The sequence below is a fragment of the Pristiophorus japonicus genome, chromosome 22 (genome assembly GCF_044704955.1).
Source record: "Pristiophorus japonicus isolate sPriJap1 chromosome 22, sPriJap1.hap1, whole genome shotgun sequence".
Classification (NCBI taxonomy): Eukaryota; Metazoa; Chordata; class Chondrichthyes; family Pristiophoridae; genus Pristiophorus; species Pristiophorus japonicus.
Window position 1 is genome coordinate 34,997,321 of NC_091998.1, and position 26,308 is coordinate 35,023,628.

Below are 26,308 nucleotides of genomic sequence, written 5' to 3' on the forward strand. Positions count from 1 at the left end.
GTAGGTTTCCCAGCCGGTAACAGTCCGTCTCCGTTCTCTCTCGGTTTCTGTCTGTCTGTGACTGTTACTGCTCCTCGACTCCTTCTCCTACTGCTCCAGCTGCTTCTCCCCTCTCGGTGGTTCCGTAGCTCCTATATTTGTATCCAATTTAGTTCTGGCCTTTTCGCGCCCAAACTCAGTTGGTGGTCCATTGTGTAAGTTTGGGCGGGGAGATAGCTTTGAATATTTAATCAGAAGATGTTACAGGTACAGGTAGGTGTGAGGACAGGAGTATTGTTTCAGTGCACATTGGTGCCTCAAAGTCTGCTGATGCATTGTAACAGTCCTGGGAGTCAATCGGTTTGCACCTCCCCTTTGATGGGTCATCACCGCAGTGATCTCAGGACTATTGTCCACTGTCCATATTAATTAGGTAGATGATGGTCCACATTCATAATTTCATTAGAGGTGAGTCATATTTTCGAACTGGGCTGGGTAGTCCCCATTGGTTGAGGATTTCCCCGGCTTCAGGCCCGACTCGACCACTGATTGGCCTGCCAGATTGCACTTTTCCTCCATTGGCCAGTGCCTCTGTCTTGCTTGTGAGCCAGACTCCACAATGTCTGTATCCGCCCACACATTTCCCAGCCTGCCTGGTCTGAGGATTTTACTTGGCCAAAATTGTTCATTTAAAATGTATAGGACGATCCCATCTTAGTTTTCTTGTCCTTAGGGTGTTCCAATAAAATGCAGCCGTGGATTTTCGAACCTTACAGAAGTATAGAGGAGATATGAGGGAAAAGTTTGTTACCCAGAGGGTGGTGGGGGTCTGGAAGGGTGGTAGAGGCCTGAAAGGGTGGTAGAGGCATAAACCCTCACCACATTTAAAAGTACTTGGATGTGCACTTGAAGTGCCGTAACATACAGGGCTGCGGACCAAGAGCAGGAAAGTGGGATTAGGCTGGATAGCTTTGTCGGCCGGGACGGACACGATGGGCCGAAATGGCCTCCTTCCATGCTGTAAATTTCTATGATTCTAACAGTATCAGATCCCTCTGATACCCGTTGCCCAACACCAGACATGATCAGTAGTTAGTACCCAGTGAGGGTCAGTGCCCACTGCCCAACACCAGACATGATCACTGGCCATCAGTACCCAGTGAGGTTCAGTGCCCACTGCCCAACAGCAGACATGATCACTGCCCATCAGTACCCAGTGAGGGTCAGTGCCCACTGCCCAACAGCAGACATGATCACTGCCCATCAGTACCCAGTGAGGGTCAGTGCCCACTGCCCAACACCAGACATGATCACTGCCCATCAGTACCCAGCGAGGGTCAGTGCCCAACTGCTGAAGGAGAGACTGTAACTTGATCGGGGATGCAATGCGAGGCAATGCTAATGGGCTAAACTTTCACCTTCATTTTCGGCGGGTTTCTTGGCGGTACGGCTGTTTTTGGGAGAGAAACTGCCCGGCGAACGTTTCCCCCTTACGTTGTGAATGGTACGGCCCACATCTCGGAACTCCCACCGGGAGCTCACCGCCGACATTCACCGCCGAGAGAATCGCCAGGGCGCAAGTTTGGCCTCAACGGAAGCCCGTCCAGATCGCCATGGGAACCGCCCTTTGAAAGCTGCTTAAACAGAGCAGTGAGTGAGTACTCGGCAAAGAAAGGTAAGTTAAAGGTTCTTTATTTATTTATTTTCAATTGTAAAATGGCGATTAGCTTTAAAACTGTCTTGGGAATGTTTTTAACTTTTTTTTTAGGTGAACATTTTTTTTTAAGTTTCCCCCCTCCCTAGGCCCAACCGCAGCCTCGGACTAAATTTTTAAAACATTTTAAGAACGGCCCGTTTCGTTTCGCCTTTAACCGCCGAGAATATCGGTGCAAGATCCATTTTGTTGCCGGGAGATTATTTTTAACTTAATTATGAAATTCTCGCCAACGTTAGTTGCAGAATGTTAACGGTTTTTCTGGGTGGGCGATCGGGCGTCGAGGGGCTCTCGGGAAAGTCTAGCCTTATATTTCTAGCTGATTCACAATTTCCAGTCACAGTAAATATTAGAATTTGCTTCCTGTTACTGAACAATGCTACATTGGAATGACGCGACATTATTCAGAACTAGTTAGTGGGAGTGATTTGATATGCAAAACATTTTAGTAATGCTCATATGGAGCTGGAGAACTATGCAGTATTTAACTTCCTGATTGATTTACAGCCATGCATTGCTCACTGACTCTCATTGACCGTTGAGTTGAGTTAAGTTGTTTTTATATCCAGCAACAAATGTTCATCGTTCAAACACTGATTGCAGTTTGGGAATGGTAAGTGACCAACTTTTTACTTCCCGGGTGACATGCGGGCTGATAATTGGAGGAGGCTGTGTGTTTGTGTTGGGTATTGAACAGGCATTAACAATGTACAGTGTTTAACAAACGGAAACATATTCAGTACCCGGTTTGGTCACTGACTGATCTCCAGACTCAGGGTTTCAATCCATTCACCAGGTTGTGGGTGGGATTATAATCACCTCTTTATTTTAACCAACTGGTTTCTTGCCGCAACTTTGCTGCTCTTATCTTTGAGCAGCAGGTAATGCACTGCCTGCCTGGTATTGTGCCCCCAGACAGCCTCATTATTCCAGGATGCTCAAGTTCCCGAGGCTTGTTCTGCGAGAAACATATTGAGGCTGATTTTCGTCCACCGACTGCCCGGTGACTTGGGGTGAGTGGGGCAGTGTGCAGTGTGAAAATACTGGCAAGAAATCGCCAATTACTGCCCGCTGCTCACCTGCTGTGATTTTGGGCGCCCAGCACTCCCACCCAAATCCGGCGGGGGCATTAATATAAAGCGATGGTCCAATGATGTCATCAATCATAGGCAGTCCCTCGGGGTCAAGGATGACTTGCTTCCACACTAAAAATGAGTACTCAGGTGATCCAATGATGTAGACCATGGCCAGGAGGCTCCAGAACCAGCATTACTTAAAGCGCCACTCAGTTACTGTCATTTTAATCACTGCAGACATTTGGCAGGTATATTGCTGTAAGTTCACAGACGTTGCTGGGTGTAGAATCACTGTGACATTTGCCTGGTGGCTTGACTTACTTCAGTAAGCTTCAGGGGTACTGGCTGTTTCTGAAAATGGGAATGCTTTTGGCCATTCCATTCTGGCTGGAGGAAGAGCAACAACAGGCGGAAGGACCACAGAGGAGGGGGAGAGCTTACAACAGGCCCCGGGGTACATACCCGCAGTGCACAATCAGACAGTGTATCTCCCGGGAAGCTGCCACAGCCCTGTGTTACCCCTGGCAACCCACTGTCACAACCAGCACTGCATCACCTGCTGCACTTACTGTTACTACAGCCCTCACGCTCTTTGACTGCGGATCATTCCAGGTTGCAAAACGGGGATCGGTATCTTCAGTCAATCTGCAGACCATGCTGGCATCCAGCACATGACTCATGTCATTTCATAATTTTCCCCATGGATAACACACACAATGGGTTAGGACGCTGGCGATTGCATGGATTGTGGGGATAATACTGAGTGTGGGGGGACCAGGGAGTGTGGGGGGTAACAGGAAGTGTGGGGGTAACACGGAATGTGGGGGTAACACGGAATGTGTGATAACAGGGAGTGTGGGGAGTAACACGGAGTGTGGGGAGTAACACGGAGTGTGGGGGTAACAGAGAGTGTGGGATAACAGGGAGTGTGGGATAACAGGGAGTGTGGGGGTAACACAGATTGTGGGGGTAACAGGGAGTGTGGGAGTAACACAGTGTGTGGGGGTAACAGGGAGTGTGGGAGTAACACAGAGTGTGGGGGTAACAGGGAGTGCAGGGGTAATAGGGAGTGCGGGGGTAATAGGGAGTGCGGGGGTAACAGAGAGTGTGAGGCTAACACAGAGTGTGGGGTAACAGGGAGTGCGGGGGTAACACAGATTGTGGGGGTAACAGGGAGTGTGGGGGTAACAGGGAGTGCGGGGGTAACACAGATTGTGGGGGTAACAGGGAGTGTGGGAGTAACACAGAGTGTGGGGGTAACAGGGAGTGCGGGGGTAACAGGGAATGTGGGAGTAACAGGGAGTGTGGGGGTAATAGGGAGTGCGGGGGTAACAGAGAGTGTGAGGCTAACACAAAGTGTGGGGTAACAGGGAGTGTGGGGGTAACAGGGAGTACGGGGGTAACAGGGAGTGTGGGGGTAACAGAGAGTGTGGGGTAACAGGGAGTGCGGGGGTAACAGGGAGTACGGGGGTAACATGGAGTGCGGGGGTAACAGCGAGTGCGGGGGTAACAGGGAGTGTGGGGTAACAGGGAGTGTGGGGTAACTTGGATTGTGGGGTGACAGGGAGTGTGGGGTAACAGGGAGTGCAGGGGTAATAGGGAGTGCGGGGGTAATAGGGAGTGCGGGGGTAACAGAGAGTGTGAGGCTAACACAGAGTGTGGGGTAACAGGGAGTGCGGGGGTAACACAGATTGTGGGGGTAACAGGGAGTGTGGGGGTAACAGGGAGTGCGGGGGTAACACAGATTGTGGGGGTAACAGGGAGTGTGGGAGTAACACAGAGTGTGGGGGTAACAGGGAGTGCGGGGGTAACAGGGAATGTGGGAGTAACAGGGAGTGTGGGGGTAACAGGGAGTACGGGGGTAACAGGGAGTGTGGGGGTAACAGAGAGTGTGGGGTAACAGGGAGTGCGGGGGTAACAGGGAGTACGGGGGTAACATGGAGTGCGGGGGTAACAGCGAGTGCGGGGGTAACAGGGAGTGTGGGGTAACAGGGAGTGTGGGGTAACTTGGATTGTGGGGTGACAGGGAGTGTGGGGTAACAGGGAGTGTGGGGTAACAGGGAGTTAGTTTCCCCTCCTCCCCCGCCCTCGGTTCTCCCCGCTCCCCCTCCCCTTGGTTCTCCCCCCTCCCCCACCCTCGGTTCCCCCTCCCTCGGTCCCCCCCTACCCCGCCCTCGGTCCCCTCCTCCCCCGCCCTCGGTTTCCCCTCTTCCTCTCCACATGGGAGATCTCCTGGTTCTTGGAAGTTGTCGCTCAACAGCTGCTGGCGTGAAACCACAAGCAAATATACCCGCCCACATCGGGCCCAGCCTGTATACAGTCAACGCGGTAACATTTGTTGAAGTCATGTGAACAAATGTCACATGACCAAACCTCCCGCCTTGCCCCCCCTCCCCCCCCCGGAGCCCAAACTCCCACCCTGCCCTCCCCCCCGGAGCTTACACTCCCGCCCTGCCCCCCCCCTCTCCCCCCCACCCCGCTGGAGCCAACACTCCCACCCTGCCCCTCTCCCCCCGGAACCTACACTCCTGCCCTGCCCCCCCCCCCTCCCCCGGAGTCCACACTCCTGCCGTGCCCGGCCCCGCCTCCCCCCACCCCGCCGGAGCCAACACTCCCACCCTGCCCCCCCCCCCAGAGCCCACACTCCCACCCCCGGAGCCTACACTCCCGCCCTGCCCTCCTCCCCGGACCCAGAGCTTGCAGGGTCCCAGTGTGGGTATCCCTGAGAGATGTTCCTCCTGGGGCACAGGCTCCTGCAGGGAGGCCCCAGCAGCCGCCTCCATTGAGGTGACCACACACTCCATCTGACTGCAGTGAGCTGGTGCTGTGCAGTTGGTAGCGGATCCGTGCACTATGTTTTTTTTTAATTCGTAGCCAATCGTTCCAATTCTTTGTCAAATCACAAACGCCAGAGGTCACCTTGGGCCCATTCAAGGATCACTCTGCGCCAATGCTCTTAGCCAAAAGGCCTAGAGCCACTGCACCGTTCCTGGAAGTACTGCAATACCAGGTTCGTGCCATGGAGGTGGATGGGTCAGGTCCCCCACACACCTCCGTGGAGGTGGATGGGTCAAGCCACCCCACCCACCTCCTATTTCCAAAAAAGCAAGCATATACCTTCCTGATCCAGGGAGAACCACCTTGGGGTTATGGTGGTTACTCCCCTGTCAGGTCAGTTACGCATGATCTTAGTCAAAAGGCCGAGCGGATCCGTGCACTATGTCCGACACGGTGATTGCTGCCGGGCAGTGAGAGCAGCAAATTGGTGTGGGTATAAGGGACAGTGAGAGTGGTGTGGGTATAAGGGACAGTGAGAGTGGTGTGGGTACAAGGGACAGTGAGAGTGGTGTGGGTATATGGGGCAGGGAGAGTGGTGTGGGTATGAGGAGCGGAGAGCGGTGTGGGTATAAGGAGCGGGGGTGGTGTGGATTTAAGGGGTAGAGAGTGGTGTGGGTATAAGGAGCGGGGGTGGTGTGGATATAAGGGGCAGAGAGTGGTGTGGGTATAAGGAGCGGGGGTGGTGTGGGTATAAGGAGCGGGGGTGGTGTGGGTATAAGGGGCAGAGAGTGGTGTGGGTATAAGGAGCGGGGGTGGTGTGGGTATAAGGGGCAGAGAGTGGTGTGGGTATAAGGAGCGGGGGTGGTGTGGGTATAAGGAGCGGGGGTGGTGTGGGTATAAGGGGCAGGGAGAGCAGTGAAAGAGAGCAAAGAAACAAAAAGAATATCAAGGTGGGGTGTCACAGAAAGGCAGATAGGTGATTGGTTGGTGAGTATCTGTTGTTTTTTCTTCTCTCTCAGTTAGGGCAGAGGGGTATACTAAAAACTTTAGTGAATAATCTAATAAACAGAGGCATGGCAGGGCAGTTGAGTCCCGTGGAATGCACGTCCTGTGTCACGTGGGAAGTCCCGGACGCTTCTCGTGGCCTGGACGTGTCGCCAGCGAGAGCAGCTCAAGCTCCGGGTTTCGGAGCTTGAGCAGCGGCTGGAGTCACTGCAGGGCAGCCGCGAGGCTGAGAACTTCGTGGCTAGCACGTTTCAGGAGGTGGTCACCCCACAGCTTAAGTGTGTGCAGGCAGAGAGGGAGTGGGTGACAGCCAGGCAGAAGAGGAGGACCAGGCAGGTAGGGCAGGAGTCCCCCGAGTGCATCTCATTCGCCAACCAGTTTTCAGTCCTGGATACTGGTGGGGCGATGGTTCCGCTGGGGGGTGCGGCCGGAACCAAGTCCATGGCACCACGGGTGGCTCAGCTGCACAGGGGGGAGGAAGAAGAATGGAAGAGCAATAGTGGTAGGGGATTCAATTGTCAGGGGAGCAGACAGGCGTTTCTATGGCCGCAGACGTGACTCCAGGATGGTATGTTGTCTCCCTGGTGCCAGGGTCAAGGATGTCACCGATCAGCTGCAGGGAATTCTGGGAGGAGAGGGTGAACAGCCAGAGGTCGTGGTCCATATCGGTACCAATGACTTAAGTAGAAAGAAGGATGAGGTTCTGTAGGTAGATTTTATGGAGCTAGGAAAGAGATTAAAAAGCAGGATCTCAAAAGATAGTAATCTCCGGGTTACTGCAGTGCCACGGGCTAGTGAGTACAGAAATAGAAGGATAGAGCAGATGAATGCGTGGCTGGAGAGATGGTGCAGGAGGGAGGGCTTTAGATTCCTGAGGTATTGGGACAATTTCTGGGGGAGGTGGGACCTGTACAGACCGGACGGGTTGCACCTCAACAGAACCAGACCAGTATCCTCGCAGGAGAGTTTACTAGTGCTGTTGGGGAGGGTTTAAACTAGCTTGGCAGAGGGATGGGAACTGGAGAATAGATTCAGCCGGGAGAGAAACAAAGCTGGAATTGGAAAGCAGAAAATTAGTAATCAAGTTTAGAAGGCAGAGGAAGCAAAGGCTAGAAAATAGACAACAAGGGAGTTTGGCAATACTGAATGGTATATACTTCAATGCAAGGAGTACAGGGAATAAGGCAGATGAGCTGAGAGCACAGATAGACACTTGGGAGTATGAATTATAGTTATTACTGAGACATGGCTGCAAGAAGGGCAGGTATGGCAGCTCAACATTCCTGGTTACAGGGTTTTCAGACGGGATAGAGTGGGGGTAAAAAAAGAAGGGGGGGTCGCAATATTGATTAAAGAAACAATTACAGCTGTGAGGAGGGATGATACGTTGGAAGGATCATCAAATGAGGTCATATGGGTTGAACTGAAGAACAAAAAAGGGGCGATCACACTGCTGGGAGTGTACTATAGACCCCCAAACAGTCAGAGGGAGAGAGAAGAACAAATATGTCGGCAAATTTCAGAGAAGTGCAAAACAATAGGGCAGTAATAGTAGGGGATTACAACTACCCTAATATTAACTGGGATAGAATTAGTGTGAAAGGTATAGAGGGAGCAGAATTCTTAAAATGGATTCTGGATAACTTTGTCAGCCAGTACATAGCAAGCCCAACAAGGGAGGGGGCGGTTCTGGACTTAGTTTTAGGGAATGAAGCTGGGCAGGTGGAAGGGGTATTAGTGGAAGAGCATTTTGGTGCTAGTTGTCATGTATGTAACCATCATACAACTGTAACCTTCACTGTACACTGTATACATCCTAGAAGTGCACACCTTGACCACAGGGGGTGAACTTGTGGGAGACACTCCTCACCTGGGCATTCAGGTATTTAAAGGGAGGTCCCACACAGGGTCATCACTTCTTGGTCCTGGAAATAAAATTAAGGTCACGTAGTGACTGTGTCTGCAGTACATGCCTCGTGTGATTCTATAGCAAGGTGCAGGGACACCACATTTGGCGACGAGAAACGGGAATCACCGAACCACGGGGATAGCCACTGGTAGCACAGAGGAATGCTACTGTGTGGGTGAGGACTGGGACGATTTCGTTGAGAGGCTCCAGCAGAGTTTTGTATCGAAGGACTGGCTGGGAGAGGGAGCGGCTGACAAGCGGAGGGCGTATCTACTGACCAGCTGTGGACTGAAGACGTATGCGCTGATGAAAGACCTGCTCGCACCCGAGAAGCCGGCGGACAAGTTCTTTGAAGAGCTCAGCCAGCTGATCGGTGAGCATCTCAAACCAGCGAGTAGTGTACACATGACCCGGCACCGGTTCTATACACACTGGCGTCGGGAGGGACAAAACATTTTGGACTTTGTTGCGGGCCTGCGGCGCTTGGCCAGCCTCTGTAAGCTCACAGACGCTTGCAGGGGGGAGATGTTAAGGGATTTCTTCATTGAAGGCATTAGTCATGCCGGGATTTTCAGGAAGCTCATTGAGACCAAGGACTTGACTTTGGAAAGGGCGGCGTTGATAGCTCAGACCTTCATGGCAGGGGAAGAGGAGACCAAGTTAATTTACATGCGCAGCTCTGGTTCCAACGTGGCGATGGACCAGGGAGTTAACGTTGTAAATGCGACGCAGAACCCTGCAGGCAGGCAAGGGCAATTCGAAACCGCCCAGGTAGCAAGAGACTAGGGTGGGCTCACAACAGAGACACTGGCAGGGGGAACGGCAATTCACGCCATCACAAGGGACAATGCGTCCCGTGGTGGGACCTTTGACACCCACCATCAGAGTGCTTAGGAATAACCAAAGAGACAATCAGAGAGGAATGCCTGGTAACAGTTCTTTTGTTCACAACAATCTCAGCTCATGCTGGAGATGCAGGGGCAGACATACTGCGAAAAGCTGCAGGTTTCAGCAATTTTTCTGCAGGAATTGTAACATCAGTGGATATTTGGCCAGAATGTGCAGAAAGGCCGTAGCGAGGCTAGTCTACGAGACAGAGGAACCAGATGAGGGGTCGGCAATGCAGGATGATGCTTGGGGCAAAGCAATGGACACTGAAGTTCAGCGTGTTCTTGTGGCTGATGTCCACACCATGATGATGAAAGTCCTATTGAACGGCATCCCGGTACGCATGGAACTGGACACAGAGCCAACCAGTCACTTATGAGTGCCCAACAATTTGAGAGACTATGGCCACACAGAGCTAGCATTGACACGCAGCTACGGACGTACACCAAAGAGATCATCCCAGTGTTAGGCAGTGCAAACTTGGTGGTCACGCACAATGGTTCGGAGAACCGGCTGCCATTCTGGATCGTCCCGGGGAATGGTCCCGCGCTCTTGGGGAGGAGCTGGCTAACCGAGATGAACTGGAAATGGGGGGATGTGCACGCCATTTCATCTGTGGTGCGAAGCTCATGCTCACAGATCCTACAGAAATTCGAGTCACTTTTTCAACCAGGTGTCGGGACTTTCAAGGGCACCAAAGTAGTGATACGCATCACCCCGGACGCCAGACCAGTGCACCACAAAGCCAGAGCGGTGCCATATGTGATGCGTGAGAGAATTGAAAGTGAGTTGGACAGGCTGCTTAGGGAGGGCATAATTTCACCTGTTGAATTCAGTGACTGAGCAAGCCCCATCGTTCCTGACCTTAAAGCGGATGGCTCGGTCAGGATTTGTGGCGATTACAAGGCCACCATCAACTGTGAGTCACTGCAAGACCAATACCCGCTTCCGAGAGTGAAGGACCTTTTTGCCACACTGGCAGGTGGCAAGCTGTTCACCAAGTTGGACCTTACCTCGGCCTACATGACTCAGGAACTGGCTGAAGAATCCAAGCTTTTGACCACCATCACTATGCACAAGGGGCTATTTGTTTACAACAGGTGTCCGTTTGGCATTCGTTCAGCGGCCGCTATCTTCCAGAGGAACATGGAAAGTTTGCTTAAGTCCTCCTGGAACAATCATATTCCAAGACGACATCCTAATCATGGGTTGAGACACCGAGGAACACCTCCACAACCTGGAGGAGGTGCTACGCAGACTGGACCGGGTAGGCCTGCGACTAAATAAGCCCAGGTGTGTGTTTTTGGCCCCAGTGGTCGAGTTTTTGGGCAGGAGGGTTGCCGCAGACGGGCTCCGGCCTACCGAATCCAAAACGGAGGCGATCCGCCGGGCGCCCAGGCCCGGCAACACATCGGAGTTGCGGGCATTCCTCGGACTCTTGAACTATTTCGGGAACTTTCTGCTGAACTTAAGCACACTGTTGGAGCCATTACACGTGCTCCTGTGTAAGGGTTGCGAATGGTTTTGGGGGGACTGTCAGGAACGGGCTTTCAATCAGGCGCGGAACCTGCTCTGTTCTAACAAGGTTTTGACCTTGTACAACCCCTGTAAAAAAACTGGTTTTAACGTGTGATGCATCATCTTATGGCGTTGGGTGCGTGTTGCAGCAAAGTAATGATGAGGGCCAACTCCAACTGGTGGCTTATGCCTCCAGGTCGCTCTCCCAGGCAGAACGGGGATATGGGATGGTTGAAAAGGAAGCACTCGCATGTGTTTACGGGGTGAAAAAGATGCACCAATACCTTTTTGGCAGGAGGTTCGAGTTAGAAACGGACCACAAGCCGTTAACATTCCTGTTGTCAGACAGCAAGGCTGTCAACGCAAATGCGTCAGCTCGCATACAGCGATGGGCCCTCACGCTAGCTGTATATGACTACAACATACGGCACCGGCCAGGCACCGAAAATTGTGCTGACGCGCTCAGCAGGCTCCCACTGGCCACCATCGATGGGGTGTCAGAGCAAAGCGTTGAGATGGTCATGGCCGTTGAAGCTTTTGACACCGCAGACTCCCCCATCACAGCCCACCAGATCAAACTCTGGACCAACTGAGATCCCCTCCTATCCCTGATAAAGAAATGTGTCCTGACTGGGGATTGGGCCCCCGCACACGGAGCATGCCCCGAGGAGGTCAGACCGTTTCACAGATGGATGGACGAGCTCTCCATCCAAGCCTACTATGGGGCAACCGGATAGTCACGCCCCAGAAAGGAAGGGAAGCATTTATCAGGGACCTCCGCAGCGAGCACCCTGGCATCGTGCTCATGAAGGCCATTGTCCGGTCACATGTATGGTGGCCGGGAATTGACTCAGACCTGGAACACTGGGTTCGCAGGTGCACGACATGTGCCCAGCTGGGCAATGCTCCCAGGGAGGCCCCACTCAGCCCGTGGCCCTGGCCCACCAGGCCGTGTTCACGCATTCACGTAGACTACTCAGGCCCGTTCATGGGGAAAATGTTCCTGATAATCGTCGATGCATACTCGAAATGGATCGAGTGCATCATACTAAACTCGTGCATGACTTCCATCACTGTGGAGAGTCTGCATACGGTTTTCGCGACCCACGGCTTGCCGGACATTCTGGTCAGCGACAATGGCCCGTGTTTCACCAGCTATGAATTTCAAGAGTTTATGTCGGGTAATGGTATCAAACACATCCAGACAGCACCTTTCAAGCCGGCTTCAAATGGCCAGGCGGAGCGTGCGGTCCAAGTCATAAAACAGAGCATGCTCCGGATCCAAGGACCCTCCCTTCAGTACCGCCTATAGCACCTCCTGATGGCCTATAGGTCCCGCCCGCATTCGTTCACGGGAGTCCCGCCAGCGGAACTACTCATGAAACGCACGCTTAAAACGCGGCTGTCCCTCATTCATCCAGCCCTGTCAGACATTGTTGAGGGCAAGCGCCAGTCCCAAACCGAGCTCCATGATCGGAACTCAAGGGGGAGGTGTATAGAAATCGATGACCCTGTATTCGTTCTTAATCATGCTTTGGGACCCAAGTGGCTTGAGGGCACTGTAATTGACAAAGAGGGGAATAGGGTCATAGTGGTCAGACTAAACAATGGGCAGATATGCCGCAAACATCTGGACCAAGTAAAGAAAAGGTTCAGCATGGACACTGAGGAACCTGAGGAAGATCATGAGATGTTACCCACACCACTGCCAGTGGATGAGCAACAAGGACATTCACCAACATGCACAATCCCTGCGGCCAGCCCGGACAGGCTGGAATCACCTCAGGCGACAGAAACGCATGCCAAGGCTCAACCATCAGAGCCCCTACTGCGGCGCTCCACGAGAGAGCGGCGATCACCTGAATGACTCAATCTTTGACCCAATAAGACGTGAGGGGGGAGGTGATGTCATGTATGTAACCATCGACAACTGTAACCTTCATGTAACCACACTGTACACTGTATACATCCTAGAAATGCACACCTTGACCACAAGGGGTGAACTTATGGGAGACGCTCCTCACCTGGGCATTCAGGTATTTAAAGGGAGGTCCCACGCAGGGTCATCACTTCTTGGTCCTGGAAATAAAGGTTAAGGTCACGTAGTGACTGTGTCTGCAGCACATGCCTCGTGTGATTCTATAGCAAGGTGCAGGGACACCACATTAGTGATCATAATTCAGTTCGATTTAGGGTCATTATGGAAAAGGACTAAGATCGACCAGGAATAAAAGTTCTCAATTGGGGAAAAGCCAATTTTACTAAGCTGAGATGGGATTTAGCTAAATTGGACTGGAAACAGCTACTGGGAACTAAATCAGTGTCAGAGCAGTGGGAGGCATTCAAGGAGGAGATCCTGAGGGTACAGAGCAAGTATCTTCCTTTAAAGAAAAAGGGTGGGACTAACAAATCTAGAGCCCCCTGGATGTCAAGGGACATACAGGGTAGGATAAAGTAAAAAAGGGAGGCTTGTGAAAGATACCGAGAACTCAATACTGCAGAAACTCTCGGAATACAGAAAGTGCAGGGGTGCAATTAAAAAGGAAATTAGGAAAACAAAGAGAGAGCGAGAAAAAATGTTGGGAAGTAAAATCAAGGAAAACCCAAAGATGTTTTATAAATGCATTAAGAGCAAGAGGATAACTAAAGAAAGAATAGGGCCTATTAGAGACCATAAAGGTAACCTGTGTGTGGAGGCGGAAGACATGGGTATGGTTCATAATGAATACTTTGTATCTGTTTTTGCAAAAGAGAGGGGTGATGCAGACATTGTAATCAGGGAGGAAGAGGGAAATATTAGATGAAATAAACATAGCGAGAGAGGAAGTATTAAGAGGTTTAGCAGCTTTGAAAGTGGATAAATCCCCAGGCCCGAATGAAATGTATCCCAGGCTGTTAAGAGAAGCACAAGAGGAAATAGCAGAGGCTCTGACCATCATTTTCCAGTCCTCTCTGGACACAGGTGCGGTGCCTGAGGACTGGAGGACTGCTAGTGTTGTACCTTTGTTTAAAAAGAGGGAGAAAGGGATAGACCGAGTAATTACAGGCCAGTCAGCCTAACCTCGGTGGTGGGAAAATTATTGGAAAAAATTCTGAGCGACAGGATAAATCTTCATTTAGAAAGACACAGATTAATCAAGGACAGTCAGCACGGATTTGTTAAGGGAAGGTCATGTCTGACTAAGTGGATCGAATTTTTTGAGGAGGTAACCAGGAGGGTCGATGAGGGCAGTGCGTACAATCTAGTGTATATGGATTTTAGTAAGGCTTTTTGTTATATACGTGGACTTGTATTTACTCTGTACAGCCACCAGAGGGCTCATCCCCTGGAGTCCCAAGGGATCCCATAATCCCTTGGGAGCACAGGTATTTAAGGAGTCTTCACAGGTTGGAGAGGCACTCTGGAGACCTGCAACAAAAGTCTAAGGTCATACTTTACTTTGAGCTCAGTGTTCAGTCTGACTCTTTCTCCATACACAACAACTGGCGACGAGATACAGAAAGCAAACCCAAAGATGCAGAGAACAGTGGGCATCCTGGAGAAATTTTCAGAGGGAGATGATTGGGAAACTTTTGTAGAGCGACTTGACCAATACTTCGTGGCCAACGAGCTAGATGGGGAAGAGAGTGCTGCCAAACGAAGGGCGATCTTCCTCAACTTCTGTGGGGCACCAACGTATGGCCTCATGAAGAATCTGCTCACTACAGCGAAACCCACGGAGAAATCGTATGACGATTTGTGCACACTGGTCCGAGAACATTTGAACCCGAAGGAAAGCGTTCTGATGGCGAGGTACCGGTTCTACACCTATAAAAGTCTGAAGGCCAGGAAGTAGTGAGTTATGTTGCCGAGCTAAGACGCCTTGCAGGACATTGTGAATTTGAAGGACATTTGGAGCACATGCTCAGAGACTTTTTCGTACTTGGCATTGGCCACGAAACCATACTTTGCAAACTTTTGACTGTAGAGACCCCAACCTTGAGTAAGGCCAAAGCGATAGCCCAGGCGTTCATTGCCACCAGTGACAATACAAAGCCAATCTCTCAGCACACAAGTGCTGCTACAAGTAGTGAACAAAGTGATGTTGTTTTCGAATCGCAACGTACAGCACAGGTCACACATACCTGCAGCTGCACGTCCACAGATGACTCAGAGTCTACCATCAAGGGTGATGAATGCAAGGCCATTAAAACCTTGATGGTGTTGCGGGGGTGATTACCGTTTTCATTCATGCCGATTCAAAGAGTACGTTTGCTAAGGCTGTGTAACAATGGGACATCTCCAACGAGTGTGCAGGTGAGCTGCTAAGCCTGCTAAACCTGCAAACCACCATGTTGCAGAGGAGGACAGATCCACGGAGGATTACAACAAATCAGAGCTTCAGATACAGGAGGCAGAGGTACATGGGGTGCAAACATTCACCACGAATTGTCCCCCGATAATGCTGAATGTTGAACTAAATGGACTCCCGGTGTCAATGGAGCTGGACACGGGCGCGAGCCAGTCCATCATGGGCAAAAAGACTTTCGAAAGGTTGTGGTGCAACAAGGCCTCAAGGCCAGTCTTAACTCCAGTTCGTACAAAACTAAGAACTTACACAAAAGAACTGATTCCCGTAATCGGCAGTGCTATCATAAAGATCTCCTATGATGGAGCGGTGCACAAGCTACCACTCTGGGTGGTACCGGGCGATGGTCCCACGCTGCTTGGCAGGAGCTGGCTGGGAAAGATACGCTGGAACTGGGACGACATCCGAGCGCTATCACCCGCTGATGACACTTTGTGTGCCCAGGTCTTAAATAAATTTCCTTCGCTGTTCGAACCAGGCATTGGGAAATTCCAAGGAGCAAAAGTGCAGATCCACCTAATTCCGGGGGCGCGACCCATCCATCACAAGGCGAGAGCAATACCTTACATAATGAGAGAAAGGGTAGAGATTGAGCTAGAACGGCTGCAAAGAGAGGGCATCATTTCACCGATCGAGTTCAGCGAGTGGGCCAGTCCTATTGTCCCATCCTCAAGGGAGACGGCACCGTCAGGATTTGTGGCGATTACAAAGTAACTATCAATCGTTTCTCCCTGCAGGACCAATACCCACTACCAAAAGCCGATGACCTCTTTGCAATGCTGGCAGGAGGAAAGACATTCACGAAGCTGGATCTGACTTCAACCTACATGACGCCCTCATCATCGAAGGCCCTCACCTGCATCAACACGCACAAGGGTCTTTTTGTTTATAACAGATGCCCGTTTAGATTCCGATCAGCGGCAGCGATATTTCAGAGAAACATGGAAAGTTTACTGAAGTTGGTCCGCACACCGTGGTCTTCCAGGACCACATCTTGGCCATAGGTCGGAACACAGTCGAGCACCTGCAGAACCTGGAGGATGTTCTTAGTTGACTCAACCATGTGGGGTTCGGGTTAAAACGCTCGAAGTGCGTTTTCCTGGCACCTGAAGTGGAGTTCTTGGGAAGGAGGATTGCGGCAGACGGCATCAGGCCCACCAACGCGAAGACGGAGGCAATCGAGAATGCACCGAGGCCATAGAACGTGATAGAGCTGCGATCGTTTATGGGACTCTTGAACTACTTTGGTAACTTCTTACTGGGTCTCAGCAGACTGCTAGAACCACTACATGTCTTACTACGAAAAGGGGGCGAATGGGTTTGGGGCAAAAGCCGAGAAAATGCCTTTGTAAAAGCAAGAAAATTGTTATACTTAAACAAATTGCTTGTGTTGTATGATCCATGTAAGCATTTGGTACTAGCATGTGATGCGTCGTCATATGGCGTCGGGTGTGTATTGCAACAAGGTAATGATTTTGGGAAACTGCAGCCGGTTGCTTATGCATCCAGGAGCCTGTCTAAGGGTGAGAGAGCCTACAGCATGATTGAAAAGAAGCATTAGCATGCGTCTATGGGGTAAAGAAAATGCATCAATACCTGTTTGGGCTAAAATTCGAATTGGAAACTGACCATAAGCCACTTATAGCCCTGTTTTCTGAAAGTAAAGGGATAAATAACAACGCATCAGCCCGCATCCAGAGATGGGCGCTCACGTTGTCCGCATACAACTACACCATCTGCCACAGGCCAGGCGCAGAAAACTGCACCGATGCTCTCAGAAGGCTGCCATTGTCGACCACGGGGGTGGAAATGGTGCAGCCCGCAGATCTAGCCATGGTTATGGAAACATTTGAGAGTGTGCAATTACCCGTCACTGCCCGACAGATCAAAACCTGGACAAGCCAGAGCCCCTTATTATCTCTAGTCAAAAGCTGTGGGGTTCACGGGAGCTGGTTCAGTATCCCAGTAAAAATGCAGGAAGAGATAAAGCCATTCCAGCGGCGCAAAGATGAAATGTCTATACAGGCAGACTGCCTTCTGTGGGGCAATCGAGTAGTGGTCCCCAAGAAGGGCAGAGACACCTTCATCAATGACCTCCACAGTACCCACCCAGGCATGGTAATGATGAAAGGGATAGTCAGATCCCATGTGTGGTGGCCCGGTATCGAGGCGGACTTAGAGTCCTGCATTCACAGATGTAATACATGCTCGCAGTTAAGCAATGTACCCAAGGAGGCGCCGCTAAGTTTATGGTCTTGGCCCTCCAAACCGTGGACTAGGGTACACGTCGACTATGCAGGCCCGTTCTCGGGTAAAATGTTCCTTGTAGCTGTAGACGCGTACTCCAAGTGGATTGAATGTGAGATGTAAAAAAGGAGGGAGAGAGAAAACAGGGAATTATAGACTGGTCAGCCTGACATCGGTAGTGGGTAAAATGATGGAATCAATTATTAAGGATATCATAGCAGCGCATTTGGAAAGAGGTGACATGATAGGTCCAAGTCAGCATGGATTTGTGAAAGGGAAATCATGCTTGACAAATCTTCTGGAATTTTTTGAGGATGTTTCCAGTAGAGTGGACAAGGGAGAACCAGTTGATGTGGTATATTTGGACTTTCAGAAGGCTTTCGACAAGGTCCCACACAAGAGATTAATGTGCAAAGTTAAAGCACATGGGATTGGGGGTATTGTGCTGACATGGATTGAGAACTGGTTGTCAGACAGGAAGCAAAGAGTAGGAGTAAATGGGGACTTTTCAGAATGGCAGGCAGTGACTAATGGGGTACCGCAAGGTTCTGTGCTGGGGCCCCAGCTGTTTACACTGTATATTAATGATTTAGACAAGGGGATTAAATGTAGTATCTCCAAATTTGCGGATGACACTAAGTTGGGTGACAGCGTGAGCTGCGAGGAGGATGCTATGAGGCTGCAGAGCGACTTGGATAGGTTAGGTGAGTGGGCAAATGCATGGCAGATGAAGTATAATGTGGATAAATATGAGGTTATCCACTTTGGTGGTAAAAACAGAGAGACAGTCTATTATCTGAATGGTGACAGATTAGGAAAAGGGGAGGTGCAACGAGACCTGGGTGTCATGGTACATCAGTCATTGAAGATTGGCATGCAGGTACAGCAGGCGGTTAAGAAAGCAAATGGGCATGTTGGCCTTCATAGCGAGGGGATTTGAGTACAGGGGCAGGGAGGTGTTACTACAATTGTACAGGGCCTTGGTGAGGCCACACCTGGAGTATTGTGTACAGTTTTGGTCTCCTACCTTGAGGAAGGACATTTTTACTTTTGAGGCAGTGCAGCGACGGTTCACCAGACTGATTCCTGGGATGGCGGGACTGACATATCAAGAAAGACTGGATCAACTGGGCTTGTATTCACTGGAGTTCAGAAGAATGAGAGGTGATCTCATAGAAACGTTTAAAATTCTGACGGGTTTAGACAGGTTAGATGCAGGAAGAATGTTCCCAATGTTGGGGAAGTCCAGAACCAGGGTCACAGTCTAAGGATAAGGGTTAAGCCATTTAGGACCAAGATGATGTTGGGGATGGCATCAAACAGGAAATTAGGGGTGCATGCAATATGGGTGCAGCAGTTATAATGGGTGACTTTAATATGCACATAGATTGGGCTAACCAAACTGGAAGCAATACGGTGGAGGAGGATTTCCTGGAGTGCATAAGGGATGGTTTTCTCGATCAATATGTCGAGGAACCAACTAGCGGGGAGGCCATCTTAGACTGGGTGTTGTGTAATGAGAGAGGATTAATTAGCAATCCCGTTGTGCGAGGCTCCTTGGGGAAGAGTAACCATAATATGGTGGAATTCTGCATTAGGATGGAGAATGAAACAGTTAATTCAGAGACTAAGGTCCAGAACTTAAAGAAGGGTAACTTTGAAGGCATGAGGAGCGAATTGGCTAGGATAGATTGGCGAATGATACTTAAGGGGTTGACAGTGGATGGGCAATGACAGACATTTAGAGACCGCATGGATGAACTACAACAATTGTACATCCCTGTCTGGCGTAAAAATAAAAAAGGGAAGGTGGCTCAACCGTGGCTATCAAGGGAAATCAGGGATTGTATTAAAGCCAAGGAAGTGGCATACAAATTGGCCAGAAATAGCAATGAACTCGGAGACTGGGAGAAATTTAGAACTCAGCAGAGGAGGACAAAGGGTTTGATTAGGGCAGGGAAAATGGAGTACGAAAAGAAGCTTGCAGGGAACATTAAGACGGATTGCAAAAGTTTCTATAGATATGTAAAAAGAAAAAGGTTAGTAAAAACAAACGTAGGTCCCCTGCAGTCAGAATCAGGGGAAGTCATAATGGGGAACAAAGAAATGGCGGACCAATTAAACAAGTACTTTGGTTCGGTATTCACTAAGGAGGACATTAACAACCTTCCGAATATAAGAGGGGTCAGAGGGTCTAGTAAGGAGGAGGAACTGAGCGAAATTCTTATTAGTCGGGAAATTGTGTTGGGGAAATTAATGGGATTGAAGGCCGATAAATCCCCAGGGCCTGATGGACAGCATCCCAGAGTACTTAAGGAGGTGGCCTTGGAAATAGCGGATGCATTGACAGTCATTTTCCAACATTCTATTGACTCTGGATCAGTTCCTATCGAGTGGAGGGTAGCCAATGTAACCCCACTTTTTAAAAAAGGAGGGAGAGAGAAAACGGAATTATAGACCAGTCAGCCTGACATCGGTAGTGGGTAAGATGATGGAATCAATTATTAAGGATATCATAGCAGCGCATTTGGAAAGAGGTGACATGATAGGTCCAAGTCAGCATGGATTTGTGAAAGGGAAATCATGCTTGACAAATCTTCTGGAATTTTTTGAGGATGTTTCCAGTAGAGTGGACAAGGGAGAACCAGTTGATGTGGTATATTTGGACTTTCAGAAGGCTTTCGACAAGGTCCCACACAAGAGATTAATGTGCAAAGTTAAAGCACATGGGATTGGGGGTAGTGTGCTGACATGGATTGACAACTGGTTGTCAGACAGGAAGCAAAGAGTAGGAGTAAATGGGTACTTTTCAGAATGGCAGGCAGTGACTAATGGGGTATCACAAGGTTCTGTGCTGGGGCCCCAGCTGTTTACATTGTACATTAATGATTTAGACGAGGGGATTAAATGTAGTATCTCCAAATTTGCGGATGACACTAAGTTAGTTGGCAGTGTGAGCTGCAAGGAGGATACTATGAGGCTGCAGAGCGACTTGGATAGGTTAGGTGAGTGGGCAAATGCATGGCAGATGAAGTATAATGTGGATAAAGGTGAGGTTATCCACTTTGGTGGTAAAAACAGAGAGACAGACTATTATCTGAATGGTGACAGATTAGGAAAAGGGGAGGTGCAACGAGACCTGGGTGTCATGGTACATCAGTCATTGAAGGTTGGCATGCAGGTACAGCAGGCGGTTAAGAAAGCAAATGGCATGTTGGCCTTCATAGCGAGGGGATTTGAGTACAGGGGCAGGGAGGTGTTGCTACAATTGTACAGGGCATTGGTGAGGCCACACCTGGAGTATTGTGTACAGTTTTGGTCTCCTAACCTGAGGAAGGACATTCTTGCTATTGAGGGAGTGCTGCGAAGGTTCACCAGACTGATTCCCGGGATGGTGGGACTGACATATCAAGAAAGACTGGATCAACTGGGCTTGTATTCACTGGAGTTCAGAAGAATGAGAGGGGACCTCATAGAAACGTTCAAAATTCTGATGGGTTTAGACAGGTTAATGGGATCAAACATGTCACATCTGCCCCGTTTAAACCAGCGTCCAATGGTCAGGCAGGGAGAGCAGTGCAAACCATCAAGCAAGGCTTGAGGAGGGTAACTGAAGGCTCACTGCAGACTCGTCTATCCCGAGTCCTACTTAGCTACCGCACAAGACCTCATTCACTCACTGGGATCCCACCTACTGAACTGCTCATGAAAAGAGCACTTAAGACAAGGCTGTCGTTAGTTCACCCTGATCTACATGAACAGGTAGAGAGCAGGCGGCTTCAACAAAGTGCATACCATGATAGCGCAAATGTGTCAATGTTGGGAAAGTCCAGAACCAGGGGTCACAGTCTAAGGATAAGGGGTAAGCCATTTAGGACCGAGATGAGGAGGAACTTCTTCACCCAGAGAGTGGTGAACCTGTGGAATTATCTACCACAGAAAGTTGTTGAGGCCAATTCACTAAATACATTAAAAATTGAGTTAGATGTAGTCCTTGCTACTAAGGGGATCAAGGGGTATGGTGAGAAAGCAGGAATGGGGTACTGAAGTTGCATGTTCAGCCATGAACTCATTGAATGGCGGTGCAGGCTAGAAGGGCCGAATGGCCTGCTCCTGCACCTATTTTCTATGTTTCTATATTTCTATGAGGAGAAACTTCTTCACCCAGAGAGTGGTGAACCTGTGGAATTCTGTACCACAGAAAGTTGTTGAGGCCAATTCACTAAATATATTCAAAAAGGAGTCAGATGTAGTCCTTACTACTAGGGGGATCAAGGGGTATGGCGAGAAAGCAGGAATGGGGTACTGAAGTTGCATGTTCAGCCATGAACTCATTGAATGGCGGTACAGGCTTGAAGGGCCGAATGGCCTACTCCTGCACCTATTTTCTATGTTTCTATGTTTCTATAATGTTGGATAGCATGACAGCTGCCACTACTGAAAGCCTGCGGGCCATGTTTGCCACACACGGCTTACCCGATTTCCTGGTGAGCGACAACGGGCCATGTTTTACCAGTGCTAAGTTCAAAGAATTCATGACCCGTAATGGGATCAAACATGTCACATCTGCCCCGTTTAAACCAGCGTCCAATGGTCAGGCAGGGAGAGCAGTGCAAACCATCAAGCAAGGCTTGAGGAGGGTAACTGAAGGCTCACTGCAGACTCGTCTATCCCGAGTCCTACTTAGCTACCGCACAAGACCTCACTCACTCACTGGGATCCCACCTACTGAACTGCTCATGAAAAGAGCACTTAAGACAAGGCTGTCGTTAGTTCACCCTGATCTACATGAACAGGTAGAGAGCAGGCGGCTTCAACAAAGTGCATACCACGATAGCGCAAATGTGTCACGCGAGATTGCAATCAATCATCCTGTGTTTGTATTAAATTATGGACAAGGTCCCAAGTGGCTTCCCGGCACTGTTGTGGCCAAAGAGGGGAGCAGGGTGTTTCGGGTCAAACTTTCAAATGGACTCATTCACTGGAAACACTTGGACCAAATCAAACTCAGATTCACGGATTATCCTGAGCAACCCACCTTGGACTCTACCTTTTTTGATTCCCCAACATATACACCAGTGACAAGCGACACCACGGTTGACCACGAAGCAGAACCCATCATCCACAGCAGCCCTGTAGGGCCCAACACACCAGGCAGCCCAGCAAGGCCAGCTGCACAGCAGCCCAGCAAGGGCCCAACAAATGACTCAACAACACCAGCTTTCACACTGAGACGATCAACTAGGGCAAGAAGGGCCCCCGATCGACTCACATTGTAAATAGTTACACTATTGACTTTGGGGAGAGTGTTGTTATATATGTGGACTTGTATTTACTCTGTACAGCCACCAGAGGGCTCATCCTCTGGAGTCCCAAGGGATCCCATAATTTAAGGAGGCTTCACAGGTTGGAGAGGCACTCTGGAGACTTGCAATAAAAGACTAAGGTCGCACTTTACTTTGAGCTCACAGCATTCAGTGTGACTCTTTCTCCATATACAACACTTTTGATAAGGTCCCACATGGGAGATTGGTCACAAAAATAAAAGCCCATGGCATCCAGGGCAAAGTGGCAAGTTGGATCCAAAATTGGCTCAAAGGCAGGAAGCAAAGGGTAATGGTTGAAGGCTGTTTCCAGTGGGGTTCCGCAGGGCTCAGCACTAGGCACCTTGCTTTTTGTGGTATATATCAATGACTTGGACTTGAATGTAGGGGATAAGACTAAGAAGTTTGCAGTTGATACAAAAATTGGCCATGTGGTTGATAATGAAGAAAGCTGCAGATGTAATTGCACTAGAGAGGGTACAGCAGAGATTTACGAGGATGTTGCCTGGACTGGAGAGTTTTAGCTATGAGGAAAGATTGGAGATGCTGGGGTTGTTTTCTTTGGAACAGAGGAAGCTGGGGGAAACCCAGCGTCGGCGGCAGTCGAGAGCAGCGTCGAGGAGGTGCGTGGAGAGGCCTATAAAAGGCACAGCAGGGAGTCCGGGGCCCAGCGTCGGCGGCAGTCGGGAGCAGCATCGGAGGTGCGTGGAGAGGCCTATAAAAGGCACAGCAGGGAGTCCGGGGCCCAGCGTCGGCGGCAGTCGGGAGCAGCGTCGAGGAGGTGCGTGGAGAGGCCTATAAAAGGTGTGACTTGTGCAGCTACAGGGAGAAGGCAAAAAAGAAGTAGAAAGAAATCAAAAGGTGACATCACAGCCAAGAGGGTAAGTGATTGTTTTTCTTTTTTCTCTTCTATATCAGTGAGTAACTTTTAACATTGTTGTTGCCAATTTAAGTGTATCTAAGGGTTAAGTCATGGCAGGAGAGCTCGGTCGGGTGTTATGCTCCTCCTGTACCATGTGGGAACTCAGGGACGACACCAGTGTCCCTGACGACTATATCTGCAGGAAGTGTATCCACCTCAAGCTCCTGACGGTCCGCGTTGCGGAGTTGGAGCTGAGGGTGGATTCACTCTGGAGCATCCACGATGCTGAGAATGACGTGAGTATCACGTGTAGCGAGTTGGTCGTACCGCAGGGAAAGGGTCCACAGCCAGATAGGGAATGGAAGACCAACAGGAAGAGCAGTGCAAGGAAGGTAGTGCAGGAGTCCCATGTGGTCATCCCCCTGCAAAACAGATACACTGCTTTGGGTACTGTTGAGGGGGATGACTCATCAGGGGAGGGCAGCAGCAGCCAAGTTCATGGCACCATGGCTGGCTCTGTTGCACAGGAGGGCAGGAAAAAGAGTGGGAGAGCAATAGTGATTGGGGATTCAATGGTGAGGGGGAATAGATAGGCGTTTCTGCGGCCGCAACCGAGACTCCAGGATGGTATGTTGCCTCCCTGGTGCAAGGGTCAAGGATGTCTCGGAGCGGGTGCAGGACATTCTAAAAAGGGAGGGAGAACAGCCAGTTGTCGTGGTGCACATTGGTACCAACGACATAGGTAAAAAAAGGGATGAGGTCCTCCGAAACGAATTTAAGGAGCTAGGAGCTGAATTAAAAAGTAGGACCTCAAAAGTAGTAATCTCGGGATTGCTACCAGTGCCACGTGATAGTCAGAGTAGGAATCGCAGGATAGCGCAGATGAATACGTGGCTTGAGCAGTGGTGCAGCAGGGAGGGATTCAAATTCCTGGGGCATTGGAACCGGTTCTGGGGGAGGTGGGACCAGTACAAACCGGACGGTCTGCACCTGGGCAGGACCGGAACCAATGTCCTAGGGGGAGTGTTTGCTAGTGCTGTTGGGGAGGATTTAAACTAATATGGCAGGGGGATGGGAACCAATGCAGGGAGACAGAGGGAAACAAAAAGGAGGCAAAAGCAAAAGACAGAAAGGAGATGAGGAAAAGTGGAGGGCAGAGAAACCCAAGGCAAAGAACAAAAAGGGCCACTGTACAGCAAAATTCTAAAAGGACAAAGGGTGTTAAAAAAACAAGCCTGAAGGCTTTGTGTCTTAATGCAAGGAGTATCCGTAATAAGGTGGATGAATTAACTGTGCAAATAGATGTTAACAAATATGATGTGATTGGGATTACGGAGACGTGGCTCCAGGATGATCAGGGCTGGGAACTCAACATCCAGGGGTATTCAACATTCAGGAAAGATAGAATAAAAGGAAAAGGAGGTGGGGTAGCATTGCTGGTTAAGGAGCAAATTAAGGCAATAGTTCGGAAGGACATTAGCTTGGATGATGTGGAATCTATATGGGTAGAGCTGCAGAATACCAAAGGGCAAAAAACGTTAGTGGGAGTTGTGTACAGACCTCCAAACAGTTGGGGAGGGCATCAAACAGGAAATTAGGGGTGCATGCAATAAAGGTGCAGCAGTTATAATGGGTGACTTTAATATGCACATAGATTGGGTTAACCAAACTGGAAGCAATACGGTGGAGGAGGATTTCCTGGAGTGCATAAGGGATGGTTTTTTAGACCAATATGACGAGGAACCAACTAAGGGGGAGGCCATCTTAGACTGGGTGTTGTGTAATGAGAGAGGATTAATTAGCAATCTCGTTGTGCGAGGCCCCTTGGGGAAGAGTGACCATAATATGGTGGAATTCTGCATTAGGATGGAGAATGAAACAGTTAATTCAGAGACCATGGTCCAGAACTTAAAGAAGGGTAACTTTGAAGGTATGAGGTGTGAATTGGCTAGGATAGATTGGCGAATGATACTGAAGGGGTTGACTGTGGATGGGCAATGGCAGACATTTAGAGACCGCATGGATGAACTACAACAATTGTACATTCCTGTCTGGCGTAAAAATAAAAAAGGGAAGGTGGCTCAACCGTGGCTATCAAGGGAAATCAGGGATAGCATTAAAGCCAAGGAAGTGGCATACAAATTGGCCAGAAATAGCAGCGAACCCGGGGACTGGGAGAAATTTAGAACTCAGCAGAGGAGGACAAAGGGTTTGATTAGGGCAGGGAAAATGGAGTACGAGAAGAAGCTTGCAGAGAACATTAAGATGGATTGCAAAAGTTTCTATAGATATGTAAAGAGAAAAAGGTTAGTAAAGACAAACGTAGGTCCCCTGCAGTCAGAATCAGGGGAAGTCATAACGGGGAACAAAGAAATGGCGGACCAATTGAACAAGTACTTTGGTTCGGTATTCACTGAGGAGGACACAAACAACCTTCCGGATATAAAAGGGGTCGGAGGGGCTAGTAAGGAGGAGGAACTGAGGAAAATCAGTATTAGTCGGGAAATTGTGTTGGGGAAATTGATGGGATTGAAGGCCGATAAGTCCCCAGGGCCTGATGGACTGCATCCCAGAGTACTTAAGGACGTGGTCTTGGAAATAGTGGATGCATTGACAGTCATTTTCCAACATTCCATTGACTCTGGATCAGTTCCTATGG

The 26,308-nt window shown here is 49.8% G+C and overlaps 1 long non-coding RNA gene across 1 annotated transcript in view; it reads left to right on the plus strand.

Moving 5' to 3' along the window:
* The first annotated feature begins 2,208 nt into the window (after positions 1-2,208).
* Positions 2,209-26,308, plus strand: part of LOC139234744 (uncharacterized) — a 77,902-nt gene continuing 53,802 nt past the window's right edge. The window contains exon 1 of the long non-coding RNA XR_011588338.1: positions 2,209-2,306. This is a non-coding gene — a long non-coding RNA (uncharacterized lncRNA). The remainder of the gene's footprint in view (positions 2,307-26,308) is intronic.